The sequence below is a fragment of the Chanodichthys erythropterus genome, chromosome 20 (genome assembly GCF_024489055.1).
Source record: "Chanodichthys erythropterus isolate Z2021 chromosome 20, ASM2448905v1, whole genome shotgun sequence".
NCBI classification, from domain to species: Eukaryota; Metazoa; Chordata; class Actinopteri; order Cypriniformes; family Xenocyprididae; genus Chanodichthys; species Chanodichthys erythropterus.
In genome coordinates, this window is record NC_090240.1 from 27,406,675 (window position 1) to 27,421,209 (window position 14,535).

At 37.8% G+C, this 14,535-nt stretch overlaps 1 protein-coding gene across 1 annotated transcript in view; it reads left to right on the forward strand.

Moving 5' to 3' along the window:
• Positions 1-10,893, forward strand: part of wu:fa11c10 (protein FAM110A) — a 45,607-nt gene extending 34,714 nt beyond the window's left edge. Inside the window, exon 2 of the transcript XR_010892842.1 lies at positions 9,413-10,893. The gene's annotated coding sequence lies outside the window, so the exon portion shown is untranslated. The remainder of the gene's footprint in view (positions 1-9,412) is intronic.
• The last annotated feature ends 3,642 nt before the right edge of the window (positions 10,894-14,535 follow it).

Consider the following 14,535-nt stretch of genomic DNA (forward strand, 5'->3'; position numbering starts at 1 on the left):
TTACTTTCATTTTGTTCTTTGTTTATTTTGGGTATTAAAGTTCGTTAAATGTTCGCCGGTTCCCGCCTCCTTCTTCCCGTATATACGGAACTGTGTTACAGTATTTATATCATTTTTTTACCTCAAATACACCACTATGTCCAACTGCTTTGAGCGCAGGTAAAAAATTATATAGATACTGTTCGGTTTCTCGCACAAACTGATCGTTTCGTGTTTTAGGACATCAATGTGTCTTCACGAGCCACAGGGTTTAATTTGGATTTGTCTGTGCATGTTTTTTTTTTTTACTCTCATAGATTTTGTTACCATTGCCATGCATTATACGACTGACAGACTGCAACGGTTGGAGTTCATCATTTGTGTTCTACTGAAGAAACAAAGTCACCTACATCTTGGATTGCCCTGGGGGTAACCAGATAAACATCAAATTTTCATTTTTGGGTGAACTATCCCTTTAATATTATTTGAAAATATTTACTTTGCATTACATGTATCTTTTTTAAACCAATTAATGTCATTTTAGATATTTATTTTGAAATCTAACAAAATTATTCAATACAATTTTGATTTATTTGTAAAGCACTCCCCACTGGTCTTTGTTATCAGACAGGAAGTTGCAGTGGCATCCTGTCCCAGTTCTATGCAGAAGGATAATGACGCCGAGAGCAAGAAAGAGCAACTTTTAATGAAATATTAAAAAGACTCTCTCTCACCCAAATGCACCTTCAATTTTTCATAAGGCATAATGTGCCTGTATACTTTGTCTGTGAGGTGAGGTATTCGTACTTGTGTGCAGATAGTATTTCTTCTTTCAGTGTGTGCATAGAAAGATGGACAAACACATCACACTAAATGAGGCGGCATTATATACTGCAGCTCTTTAGCTCCGCTGCTTTATGTGAGTGAACTAGCAACATGTAATTTACATTCCTCGAATCGCCACAATCTCCCCTCCAAAACATGTCTGTCTGAATGGGACACTAACCGGCATGACAGATATGCAGCTGTGACTGGCCACAAACTACATCAAAACAATTCAACTGAAACCAGCAGGAGACAGAGAAGATTCGCTAGTCTGCTGCTAGTTGCTAATCCTTTATGTTTTGACACAAAAACAGTATGTGTGGTGAACTTTGGCTTACACTTTTGCATATTCAGGCACAAACAAACTGTAAACCATATACAAGCCAATATAACATGGTTTCATACTGAAAACCATGATTCAGAACAAAAAAGAGCGGACTTAGCAATAACAGTTGAATTTCTACTTTTGCACATTTATTGCAAGTGCCGGGTAAACTCACAGCATGAAAGACGCAGGGAGGACGAGGTGAGAGAAGAGGTGTTGAGTCAGAAGGGGAGCTTCATTATCAGAGCCCCAGAAACGCAGCACCCACAGTGGGGCAGACGCAGCGTGCAGGTGGCTGGGGTGTGGAAAGAGAGACGAGGTCTGATGTAAGAGGATCCGGAGATTCGATCACCTTTACTGGAGCAATCTGCGTCAGCTCTGAAGGGCTTCAGGTGAGTCAGAGGACAGGTCAGGTCATCTTCGACAAGACTGGGCGGAATGTGCCAGGGTAGGCCGTAGGTGCCTGGGGCGAGTGATAAAAATGACGGTGCATAATAACACGAGATGAAAAGAACCTGCATGATAAACACGCACGATATGAGTAATGCTACAAGCAAGGACGCATTAGGCAACAACAAGCGGTTCAAACTGGTGAAATTCCACACCTCTCCTCTGTTTCTGCCTCCGGTTACACTCTGCTATATCTGCTCCGCTATCTTTTGCTTTCTTTTTCTGCATGTTCAACAGGTTTTATGAAAACTCTTGAAAAGAGAATTATACTGAGTATGAGTCAGATTATTTTGAATGTTTAAATATTATAAATATACCATGAAATTGGTTGACCATAATTTTTTTCTTTGGGTGAGACATGTCAAAGGACTCAAATAGCCAGTAGAATTTTAAATGTTATTAATAAAATATTATATTATTAATAAAAATATAACCATTTTATATTATAAAATAATATTAATATAACATAATAATAATTATTATTACAAGTTAACAAAATAAATAAAAAAATTATTTAACAAATTTGACATTACCATGTATAAATACTGTTCAGACATCATGTGATTAATCACTATTATTTTATATATAATATAATATAATATTGTTTTTCTAATAGTACTCTTAAAGAGTTAGTTCACCCAAAAATGAATTCCGTTATTAATTACTCACTCTCATGTCGTTCCACACATGTAAGACCTTCGTTCATCATCGGAACACAAATTAAGATATTTTTGATGAAATCCATACCATAGACAGCAATTTAACCATCACTTTAAAGACATCGTAAAGACATCGTTAAAAAAGTCGACGTGACTGCAGTGGTTTAAACTTAATGTTATGAGGTGATGAGAATACTTTTTTGTGCTGAAAATTTTTTATCTTCTTTATCTATTTCTTCTGTGTTATTCTTGTATGCTGTTTACGTTCAACGGCTCCAGGTTCTCCGTTAGAACGCCGACTCAGTATTGGCTGACGTTGGTCACGTGAGCAGCACGACACACGCGTGTGATTCTGACGCAGGAGCCGGCCAATACTGAATCAGTGTGTTCTGACGTATTCTCGCCACCTCATAATATTATGTTTGAACCACTGTAGACACGTTAACTTTTTGAACAAATCTTTACCTTTCTGGACCTTTAAATTTCTGTGTATGGAGGATTCATATACCTCTCAGATTTCATCAAAAATATCTCAACTTGAGTTTTGAACAACATGAGGGTGAGTAATGACAGAGTTTTCATTTTTGGGTTAACTAACCCTTTAATTGTTGGTAGAAAAATAGATTAAACAAAAATGAAATATTAATAGAAAGTAAATATTTTTCCATTTAATAGTTTACATTTTTAATATTTATATTTTCACACCATTAATGTGTCTTTATACGTGAAAATATTTAACTTCTTGTCTTTCATAATTTAGGAAGGGGATCCATCATAAGGGTATCATCATATTTGGTGATCTAAGAAGTCAAAAATTTTGAAACTCCACTGCAAATTCAATGCCATAATCGACTGATACGCTATCAACAGGACCTCAGATCGGACTGTACTTGAGAACGGCATTACAAAAACAAGGAACAACCCAAACAAAGGCTTCTCTGAGTGCTGTGAGGCTCCTCCACTGAAACTGTTATGAAAACATCTCAGCTGACCTTAAGACACAGACTGCAGACTCAACATGCTGTGTGATCACACGTCAGCGACTTAGGAAGTGGGAGTAAAGTTGACGACAGATAAATGTAGACCTTAAACCCCCCACACACAACTAGTTACTAGCACAGCAGAGAAATAGTGCCTGAAACACAACAAAGGCCTCATATTATTTCAGACCCTTCCTGTCTCATCCCACATGACCTGTGACGCACATTTTGGCCATTATGATGAAATACCTGAGTCAAAAGAGTGCGCAAGAGTGTGTGATGTGGTTCCTGAAGCATGTAGTCAGGGTTCCAAATTTATGGTTGTCAAGCAACAAGGGTGAGTAAAAACGCTGGCAATACTGGCCAACTTTATTAGGAATTGCAACATAATGCATGGTTTAAATGATAGTTGCTGGTTGCAACAAACCCCTTTAAGAACAACTTTATTGATAACTCATGTATAATAATTTCTACAGACATCTTTGACTATTTCATTTAAACGCAACCAAAGACATTAGATATACAAAGACAGCGCAGTCATATTACTATGAATGGGAGAAAATGCAACGCTCGCAATATGGCAGAATAAGTCCCGCCTTCTAAATAAAAGAACCAATCGCCAATTGGTAAAGTCATTGCGTCACTGCAGCTGCCCTTGAAAGCCCCATTTGCATTGCATTGAAACACTTCGCTCATCTTCGGAACACAAATTAAGATATTTTTGTTGAAATCCGATGGCTCAGTGAGGCCTGCATAGACAGCAATGGTACTTCCTCTCTCAAGATCCATAAAGGTACTAAAAACATATTTAAATCAGTTCATGTGAGTACAGTGGTTCAATATTAATATTATGAAGCGATGAGAATATTTTTTGTGCGCCAAAAAAAAACAAAATAATGACTTTTTAACAATATCTTGTGATGGCCGATTTCATAGCACTGCTCCTTGAAGCTTCGGAGCTTTACGAATCAAATCAGTTCATCGGAGCACCAAAGTTATGTGATTTTAGCAGTTTGGTGGTTTGATACACGATCCGAATCACTGATTAGACTCAAAAGATTCATAACTCTCTGAAGCAGTGTTTTGAAAATTTTTTTTTTTTTTTTTTGGTGCACAAAACATATTCTTGTCACTTTATAATATTAACATAGAACCACTGAACTCACATGAACTGATTTAAAATGTTTTTAGTACCTTTCTGGATCTTGAGAGAGGAAGTACCATTGCTGTCTATACAGGCCTCACTGAGCCATCGGATTTAATAAAAAATATCTTTTGTTCCGAAGATGAACGAAGGTCTTATGGGCGTAGAACGGCATGAGGGTGAGTAATAAATTACATTATTTTCATTTTTGGGTGAACTGACCCTTTAAACTGGCCAGTCCAACCCAATCTCACGGCAATTCATACGTATTTTACATTCATACGTTTTTTGCTAAATCGTATGTATTTTACGAGTTGCCAAATTCGTATGAATTTGTACGAATGACCTTCCCCTAATCCCGCCCCTAAACCTACCTGTCACTGGGGTTTAGACAAATCATATGAATTCGTACAAGTGAGGTCATATGAATTCGTTCAAATTAGCCACCTAGTAAAATACACGTACAAATAAAATAGCGTTATCTTGTAATTATCTTGTCACAGTTAACATCCTACTCATTTTTTATCATGTTAAATGTTGATTATTAGTCACTCAAACCCCTTTATCTAAACGTCTCTACTTAACTGGCGGTTACGCACATCCACCATATTTGTAGTTTTTTAACACTTTTTATTTGTGTTTGTAGTTCTGAACCGAATCCTCCTTCAAAGGACTTTTGGCAAACTCTTTTCAACATTCTATGCTTTTTGGGACACAAACTCACACACTATTTACATACTATTCCAGGCTAACATGTATTTATTTTTTTCTTGCATGACTAAAATAGCTGGCCGAGTGTTTCAAAGATGGCCGCCGAGTGAATTGACTTGCCTTAAAGGGACTTTTGCTGTCGCATCCTGTCACCGTAAACTGGCCTGTCAATCATCTTACATCCTCCACATTTCATTTAGTTAATTTCCTATCGTATCGGAGAGAAATACAGCACGTTGATCTGCAGTCGCGGGTCTTTCATGTGGAGAACTCTCCTCTTATTAATGCATAATGATGCATTTAAAAGTTAATGGCCATTCGGATCTTTATAAAAGTCCACATTGGTATTTGCAGATGAAAAATAACACGGGTAACATTAAATATATATTTTCTATCAGGTTAAACTGATTATTAGTCACTCAAATCTCTCAGCGTCGATCGCGTATATCCGCCATGTTTTGTAGTTTTTAACACTTTTTACTCGTGTTTGTAGTTCTGAACTGAATCCTCGTCCAATGCGCAATGGGTTGTGGGCAATATTAGCCTCTATAGTGTGCACGGATCCACACTTCGAAAATCTACCGGAAATAGTAGACCATCCGGGGACTTTTGGCATACTCTTTTCAACATACTATGCTTTGGGACACACTTATTTTAATCTCACATACTATTTAGGATGGATAGTATGGACATTGGAACGCAGGGTTTGACTCAGCCAGACATGGCGCAACAGTTAAAGATGTCCACCTAGGGCATGTCTATATAGAAAAACAATTAAAAGGTAGCACATAGAGACACAATAAAGCGGTTTAAAACATCTACTAAAATGTCTGTAATGACTGCTGAATGGATGCAAACAAATATTATGGATGGTATAATCTCTCAATTCATTGTCATGGCAAAAAAATATACATTTGGATCCTGCATGTTAGAAAGTTTTTTTGAAGTTAATTGTAAAATATCCTTAGGAACCGTTCACACAGAACACATTGTCTTTAGATGTGTTTTTTGACAGTTGAACTTTAATTACAACTGCAGTCTAACAGTTGCACATTAGATTTACACATCACACTGACCCCTCAGTCTCATATTAGAGGCTTTTGTAAGGCAATTCATTCGTGTTAACGTAAATCCATAAGTATTTTTCCTCCACACTTTTGTCGCACTGTTTGTGAACCTCCTCCACCCCTGACTGTGCTGAGCTGTGTCTCAGAGCACCAACAGGAGGTTCCCCAGGGCTCTGTGGCAGGGGGTTGTAGAATTAGGTCCCGTTCAGGTAGAATAAGAGGCTTTGAACCACAGGACAGGCAAAGCTAGTCTGATCTCCCCCAAATGCTCTCTGAGATCTATCCAGCTTAGCCAAATATGTATAGGCCTCTAATATGAACATATTTGTGAAAAGAATATAATGATTCAGTCATGTCCATTCTGTAGTATCAGATGCTCTGTTTCAAAACCTAAATGAGCTGCCTATGGATTTAACAATGCATTGCAATGAGCTCAGTGAAAAAATAAATGCACAATAGCAGATGACGCAAGAGAAATATTGAAAAATGTAGATAAGAACAGTTCAATTTAATTAAAAATGTAGCATTTTATCCAGTTTTTATGCGTCCTATGTTTAGATTATTAGAGTATTGAAATGTTAGCTTAGCAACATGCTAATAGCAAACTCAGTCAAATCTCTTGAGAGGAGTACTATTTGTGTAGTGTGTGAAGTTGCTGCTTATTGTTGTTTAGTGTTCAAAATCAATCCGTTATGAAGTTAGGATTCTGCCTTAGAAGGCTCACTATCTTTTCGAACAGAGCTAAAATCAGATACTCTTAAAGGAACACTCCACTTTTTTTGAAAACAGGCTCCTTTTCCAACTCCCCTAGAGTTAAACAGTTGAGTTTTACCGTTTTCGAATCTATTCAGCTGATCTCCGGTTCTGGCGGTACCACTTTTAGCATAGCTTAGCATAGTTCATTGAATCTAATTAGACCATTAGCATTGCGCTTAAAAATGACCAAAGAGTTTTGATATTTTTCCTATTTAAAATTTGACTCTTCTGTAGTTACATCGTGTACTAAGACCAACGGAAAATAAAAAGTTGTGATTTTCTAATGGCTAGGAACTATACTCTCATTCAGGCGTAATAATCAAGGAACTTTGCTGCCGTATCATGGCTGCAGCAGGCGCAATGATATTACGCAGCGTCTCTCACAAACGTCTCCATGGTTGCAAGGCACATTCCCTGTGCAAGCAGGGGCTCACGGGCGCTGCGTAATATCATTGCACTGATGCAGCCATGATACGGCAGCAAAGTTCCTTGATTATTACGCCTGAATGAGAGTATAGTTCCTAGCCATATCAGCCTAGAAAATCGCAACTTTACATTTTCCGTTGGTCTTAGTACACGATGTAACTACAGAAGAGTCAAGTTTTAAATAGGAAAAATATCAAAACTCTTTGGTCATTTTTAAGCGTGATGCTAACGGTCTAATCAGATTCAATGAACTATGCTAAGCTATGCTAAAAGTGGTACCGCCAGAACCGGAGATCGGCTGAATGGATTCGAAAACGGTAAAACTCAACTGTTTAACTCTAGGGGAGTTGGAAAAGGAGCCTGTTTTCAAAAAAAGTGGAGTGTTCCTTTAAACTGGATTCATTCAAAAAGCATTTCCTGTTTACTGTAATTTCTAATCACTGGTCTGCCAGAGCTTCAGCCTGATTTTTTACCTTATGCTCACATGCTTCCCTTAGGGAGTGAGTGCGTGTGTGTAAGTGTGTGCAAACCTATTTTTGTGTTCAGTAATGTACTTCATATTTTCTGCTTGCACAAGCTCACTTCGTAGTATTAAATCTTGCCGATGGAGTACTGCATTTTTCATGAGAACTGCATGTGAATGACTCCAAACAGAGAGAAAAGAGAATTATCATGGGAATTGCAGTGAGGTCAAAACCTTTAAAACAGTATATATGTGCTAGACTTTTCAGAGCTTAGCCCAATCCTGTACTGCAGCTTTTACATATCACACAGATACACTCACACACGTATGTCAAGACACAAATAGATAGTGTCCAATTTACCAAAAGACAAACATCCTTAAATGACTAATGATTACTCCCCCGTGGCTGCCATGGCTCTGAATTAAAATAATTCTTAGTAGAAAATTATATTGAGTTTAAACTGAAACAGAATCTCTTGTTTGGCTGCATTGTAAGGGCAGCCTACCTGCAGTTCCCAGGACAAATGAAAACTGCAAGAGCACAAAACAGTCTTTCTGTGCGCACATTGTTCTCAACCTCAACCACAGCTTTCCTCCGTCTATAAGATCCTGTGCCTACTCAAACGACCCAGTTTGGAGACATTGCCTTTGAGACATTACTGTTTCTTTTTGAAGGCAGCTTGAGCTGCACAGCATGACATCCCCGTTAGAGAGAGCGTACGATAAAAAGAAAAGAAAATTATTAGCAAACCAGTGCATAATAATAATAATAATAGTTAAATGTAGATAATATATAGATAGACAGACTGTTTAGGTTGAATGTTTATTCCAGTGTGATTTTGCTTAAAATGTGTATTATCCAGTTAATCTAAAAAAGAAAAATAGCGTCAGTTTGCTCAGAGAGTCTTTTCTTTACTTATCTGTTCTGGTTTTAGGAACTAAGCCATCTTGTGCATTGGAAAAAAATGTTACAGTAAGATCAAAGAGAGGCTGAAATGTTTGGACTCTAGCAAAAAGATATGATATGTAGGTTAAATAAGGTTTAGTGAAATGCCAGGCTGCAGGGTTGCAATTGAGCAAATGGTGACATTTCTCATATGTGCCAGAGTATGAATCTCTCCGCATGAATCACTGGCTGCTAACTTGAAAGTCATTTGTATTTTTGATGTCTGAAAATCTTCACCCACACTTCAGGCTCAGGAGTGTGTGTGTGCGTGTGTGTGAGAGAGAGAGATTTACATTACTGAGATTTAAACAGAGAAGCAAGAGAAGCAGGGTTGGAAAGTTGCAACGGCAGGCGCATCATAGCTCTTACCGCACATTAGTGGAAGGCAAAAGTGGGCTAGATTTTGCATTTTTAATTAGAAAAGGGATTTACTATCTGTATGATTCCTCTGCTGAGTTGAATGGAGAAGGAAGTGAGAGGACCACAGAAAGAAGTGGTTTTGATGATGCTGTTGTTTTTGTGTACTCAATTCTGTGTTTCATGGCGTGTATGTTATTCTTCCCTAGCCTCATTTTTTGAATTTCTCATTTCTTTCAGCTGCCTCGCAACGTTCTTGATTATGTGAGGTTTGCTGAAATGTCTCACAACCAGTGCATGACTTGTGTTTGGCTCTGTCCTCAGGTTCCCACATGCCTCAACTGGAAGGACATACTAGACCACACAACTGCTGATGTCACAGTCCAGAAATCCCATCTGTAGCCAGAACACTGTTAGAACTACAAGAACCATTAAAGGAATATTCCAGGTTTAGTGCAAGTTAAAATAACTAAATTCTTTCTGATTGTTTTTTAAAGGTGCCATTGAACGTTTTTTTTTACAGGATGTAATATAAGTCTAAGGTGTCCCCTGAATGTGTCTGTGAAGTTTAGGCTCAAAATACCCAAAATGCAGATTCAGGTTGTGGCCCCTTTAAATGCTCACACTCCCTGCCCAAGGAGCTCGCGCTTGCCTTAAACAGTGCATTTACAAAGTTTAAACAGCTAATATAACCCTCAAAATGGATCTTTACAAAGTGTTCGTCATGCATACTGCATGCATGCGTTGGATTATGTGAGTATTGTATACTGTTATATTGTTTACATTTGATTCTGAATGAATTTGAGGCTATGCTCCGTGGCTAACGGCTAATGCTACACTGTTGGAGAGATTTATAAAGAATGAAGTTGTGTTTATGAATTATACAGACTGCAAGTGTTTAATAATGAAAATAACAGCTCGTCTCCATGAATACAGTAAGAAACAATGTTAACTTTAACCACATTTAAGAGTACATTAGCAACATGCTAATGAAACATTTAGAAAGACAATTTACAAATATCACTAAAAATATCATGTTATCATGTCAGTTATTATCGCTCCATCTGCCATTTGTCGCTATTGTTCTTACTTGCTTACTTAGTCTGATGATTCAGCTGTGCACAGATCCAGACGTTAATACTGACTGCCCTAGTGTAATGCCTTGAACATGGGCTGGCATATGCAAATATTGGGGTCATACATATTAATGATCCCGACTGTTAGGTAACAGTCGGTGTTATGTTGAGATTCTCCTGTTCTTCGGAGGTCTTTTAAACAAATGAGATTTATATAAGGAGGAGGAAACAATGGAGTTTGAGATTCACTGTATGTCATTTCCATGTACTGAACTCTTGTTATTTGACTATGCCAAGATAAATTACATTTTTAATTCTAGGGCACCTTTAAAATGTAATTTGCTGAATTTTCAGCATCATTACTCCAGTTTTCAGTGTCACATGATCCTTCAGAAATCATTCTGATATGGTGATTTACTGCTCAGAAACATTTCTTATTATTGATTTTGAATACAGGTGTGCTGCTTAAAGGGTTAGTTCACCCAAAAATGAAAATTCAGTCATTAATTACTCTCCCTCATGTCATTCCAAACCCACAAGACATTCGTTCATCTTTGGAATACAAATTAAGATATTTTTGATAAAATCCAAGAGTTTTTTTATCTCCACTAGAAAGCAATGAAATTACCTCATTCAAGGTCCATAGAAGCAGTAAAAACACTGTTAAATATTCAACGTGACTACAGTGGTTCAACCTTAATGTTATAAAGCATTGAGAATACTTTTTGTGCGCAAAAACAAAACAAAAATAAAATTTTTCCTCTTCCTTGTCAGACTCATACGCAGTTGACGCAGTGAAGAGCTTCCGTGTTTACATCAGAACGCCGGTGTTCTGACGTAAACACAGAAGATCTGCACTGCGTCAACTGTTTACTAGTCTGAGAAGGAAGAGGAAAAATTGCTGGATAAAGTTGTTATTTTTGTTTTGTTTTTGACTACTTACTACTTTTCTGGACCTTGAATGTGGCAGCCTTGAAGGTTGCTTTCTGTGGGAAATAAAAAAAACTCTTGGATTTCATCAAAAATATCTTAATTTGTGTTCTGAAGATGAACGAAGGTCTTGTGGTTTTGGAATGACATGAGGGTGAGTGTGGAGACCAGGGCGGGCGAGAGCCGTGAGGGAACGGCGCGAAGCCGGTGGTGCGAGAGTTAACAAGCTCCACCTGGGAGGCGCACCGGCCTCGAGTCTCTCACGGAGGAGCTCCGGAAGCATAAAAGGAGGAGCGACGACAGTGAAGGACGAGAGAGGACCAGGCCTGGATATTATTTTATGTTTTATTATGTTTGTGTAGCATTACTTTCGTTTTGTTCTTTGTTTATTTTGGAATTAAAGTTTTGTTTACTGTCACTTTTGATCAGTTTTAATTCATCCTTGCTCTAGTGCGTTAGTGTGTGTATATAATGAAGGGGGTCAGTCATCAATCACATGTAATATACAGGCCTGATTTTCCCAACGGTCACTTGGACTGTGAGAGAGTTTCCCATCACAGCAGCTGTAAAGCAGCACAACAGCTGCATGTGTGCTTGTTACAGAGATTAATTTAATCTTAAAATGTACACTGCTGCCTTTTTTCCACCTCTGTCTTTTTCTAAGAAAATCACAAGTCTGCATTGTAGCTCTCACATTTCTTCCAGATCCTGTGCACCTGTTGCTTCCTCAATGTTCCCAAGTCATGGTAATAGTGAAGTGTTGATTACAGCTGTTGAAGTGCAGCTGTGTTCAGCTCTCTTTCTCTCTTTGTGACTGAACTGAGTGCTTACATGAAGACATGATCTTTCCTAAACACATAAACTGTTCAAATGTTCAATATTGAATTTTCAGCATCACCACTCCAGTCTTCAGTGTCACATGATCCTTCAGAAATCATTCTAATATGGTGATTTGCTGAACAGCAGTTTAATTGACAGAAACCTTTTGTGACATTGTATGTCTTTACTGTCACTTTTGAATTAAATGCATACTTGCCAAATAAAGTATTTTCTTTGGCATTCTATGGAAGCATCAAATGCATCTCTTGCAGTGAAGACAATCCCAATATGCACTGCAATGAGGCCAGTGCAAAAATACATCCAAGATCGCATGTGTCTCATTAATGCTTCATTTGAACCTAACAACAGAAACACTATTCAGATTAATCCCATCAGGGCTATTAAATTCACTCCCCTCCCCCTCACACACATCATTTAACCTACATATACATGCATATGCACACACTCGGGTCACAGAGCAGCCAAATGTTCACTGATATCCCGGGCATTTAGACTTCTATCTTGCCAGATGCGGTCCTTATTGGTTGCCATGGTGACTCCCCTCCTTGCACTATTTTATTGAGCATGAGAGGCCATTGCCTGGGCGTCTGGAGGAGGAATGCTGAGCAGAAGAAACTGATGTTTGGAGTCTTACTGTCTGAGAGAAGATCTGTTGATGCTGTGATAGCAGGCCATAAAGGCCTCTAGACCTGAACACACGTTTTGGTACTGGTTTGTCAATGTCTGTCGTTTTGTCTCACTTTCATTGTCTGACCCCAGAGGTTCATTGCACTAATGGTGTCATAAAAACATTCACAGACTCTGACTAATTGTTGATTGCTGAAATAATTGCAGGTTAAACTGGAAATGTCACACCTATTCTAACAGGATGTGATAACTGTTTCCCTTTCACCTTCTGTCTGTGCCAACAGGACAGAAATATCACGAAGGAAATGTCTCAGTTGTTGGCTTTAGACAATGAGATTGAATGGCGAGCAATTGGAGGCTTTTGCTTAAGTCTTGTTTTCTGGATGAGAGAAAAACTGCAGTAATCTCACATATCTCTATGAATCAATAAAAATCAGCAGTTTTTGTATGATCTTAAATTCTTTTACTTAAACTTTGTCATCAGATACTTCCACGAACAAATGATCTACTTTCCAAATGTATTTAATAACTCTATACTCTGAGTGTATGTCAGCAATTGTCTTATTTGTCTATTTTTATTTTTTCTTATTTTTTAGTTCTGAGGAATTAATGAAATCATGATAGATATATAGATAATATATATGTTTTATTTGATAGATCGATAGATAGATAGATATAGAATTTTGAGGGGATTTTATAATACAATATTTATACAATTCTTATTAGCTACTTTTTCCCATTGAAAATAATACATCATTATTTTTTCAATTAAATTTTTCAATTAAAGCAGTAAAGCAAGGCATTTACGGCATTTAAAATCCAATTTTTGAAGGTACATTAGTTCCAATCTGGTGGGAATCAAAAAAGAAAAACTTTATGTAGGCTAATGCCATGATGTAACATACTTATTTTTATTAAGTTGTGGATTTGAACACACCAAGCCGACGCCGACGAACTAGTGGCGACGAAAGCAGACTGCGGGGTTGGCTCATGTTGGCAGCGTCTGGGTCCAAAGTTGTCGACACACCAAACCGACGCTCGACACCCGTTGGCACGTCCATTCTGCGCCTGTGTAAGAAGAAATGCCTTACCGTACCAGCAGGTGGCAGTAGCTGACCAGCCAATCAGAATGATCAGATGGTCCAACTGATCGAAGAGCTAACGCCGATTCAATTTGTGGAATCGGCCGAAAAAAGCCGACGAGGACCAACTTCAGCCGACGGTGCAGAACACGCTGAGAAAACTTAGTCTGCTGATGAACAAAAATCATCCACTTGGTGTGTTCCGGGCTGTAGACATTCTCAAAGACTACTTTTTTTAGTTTGAAATGTTGATTTGAAGTGTCAGGTTTTGCATTAATTTTACTACAGTCAAACCTGAACGCAGAGGATAACATTTTGTTACACATAACATCAAAATTTAATAAAAATGTAAATAAAAAAGGAACAGGTATGCTTTATCACAGTTTAATCAATCTGGGTCTGATCTGATTTCAACCTCTTATTTATGTCTTTTGGCTAAATTTAACCATATTGTTACAGCCACACCAGTTCATTTTTGTGTGTATAATAGTGTGTCTGTGTGTAAGTGAGTGTGTGTGTTTGAGTGGGTGTGTCTTTTTTGTACTCTTGTGTAACTTCTTCCTTGCTGTTCATTTTTTTAGTACATTGTGGCTGAATTATTGATATTATTTCACACATTTGCAGAAACATGCTCTGTGTTGTAGTCGCGCTAGTTCATATATATATGTGTGTGTGAGACAATTGCACTTTGCACTTTTTTTCTGCACAGTGGCTGATTTGTAGTTTGTACCACCAAAATATTCCCTGAGATTTCGTATTTTTTCTTATTTCCCATTCATTTCCTATGTCGGTCATTTTTGATGACCAAAGTGTGACTTTTTTTTGACCCTTTAACATCTCAGAATCATGTCCATGTGTTTTTTGTGCATTTATTGTTTATTTGGATCCCCAT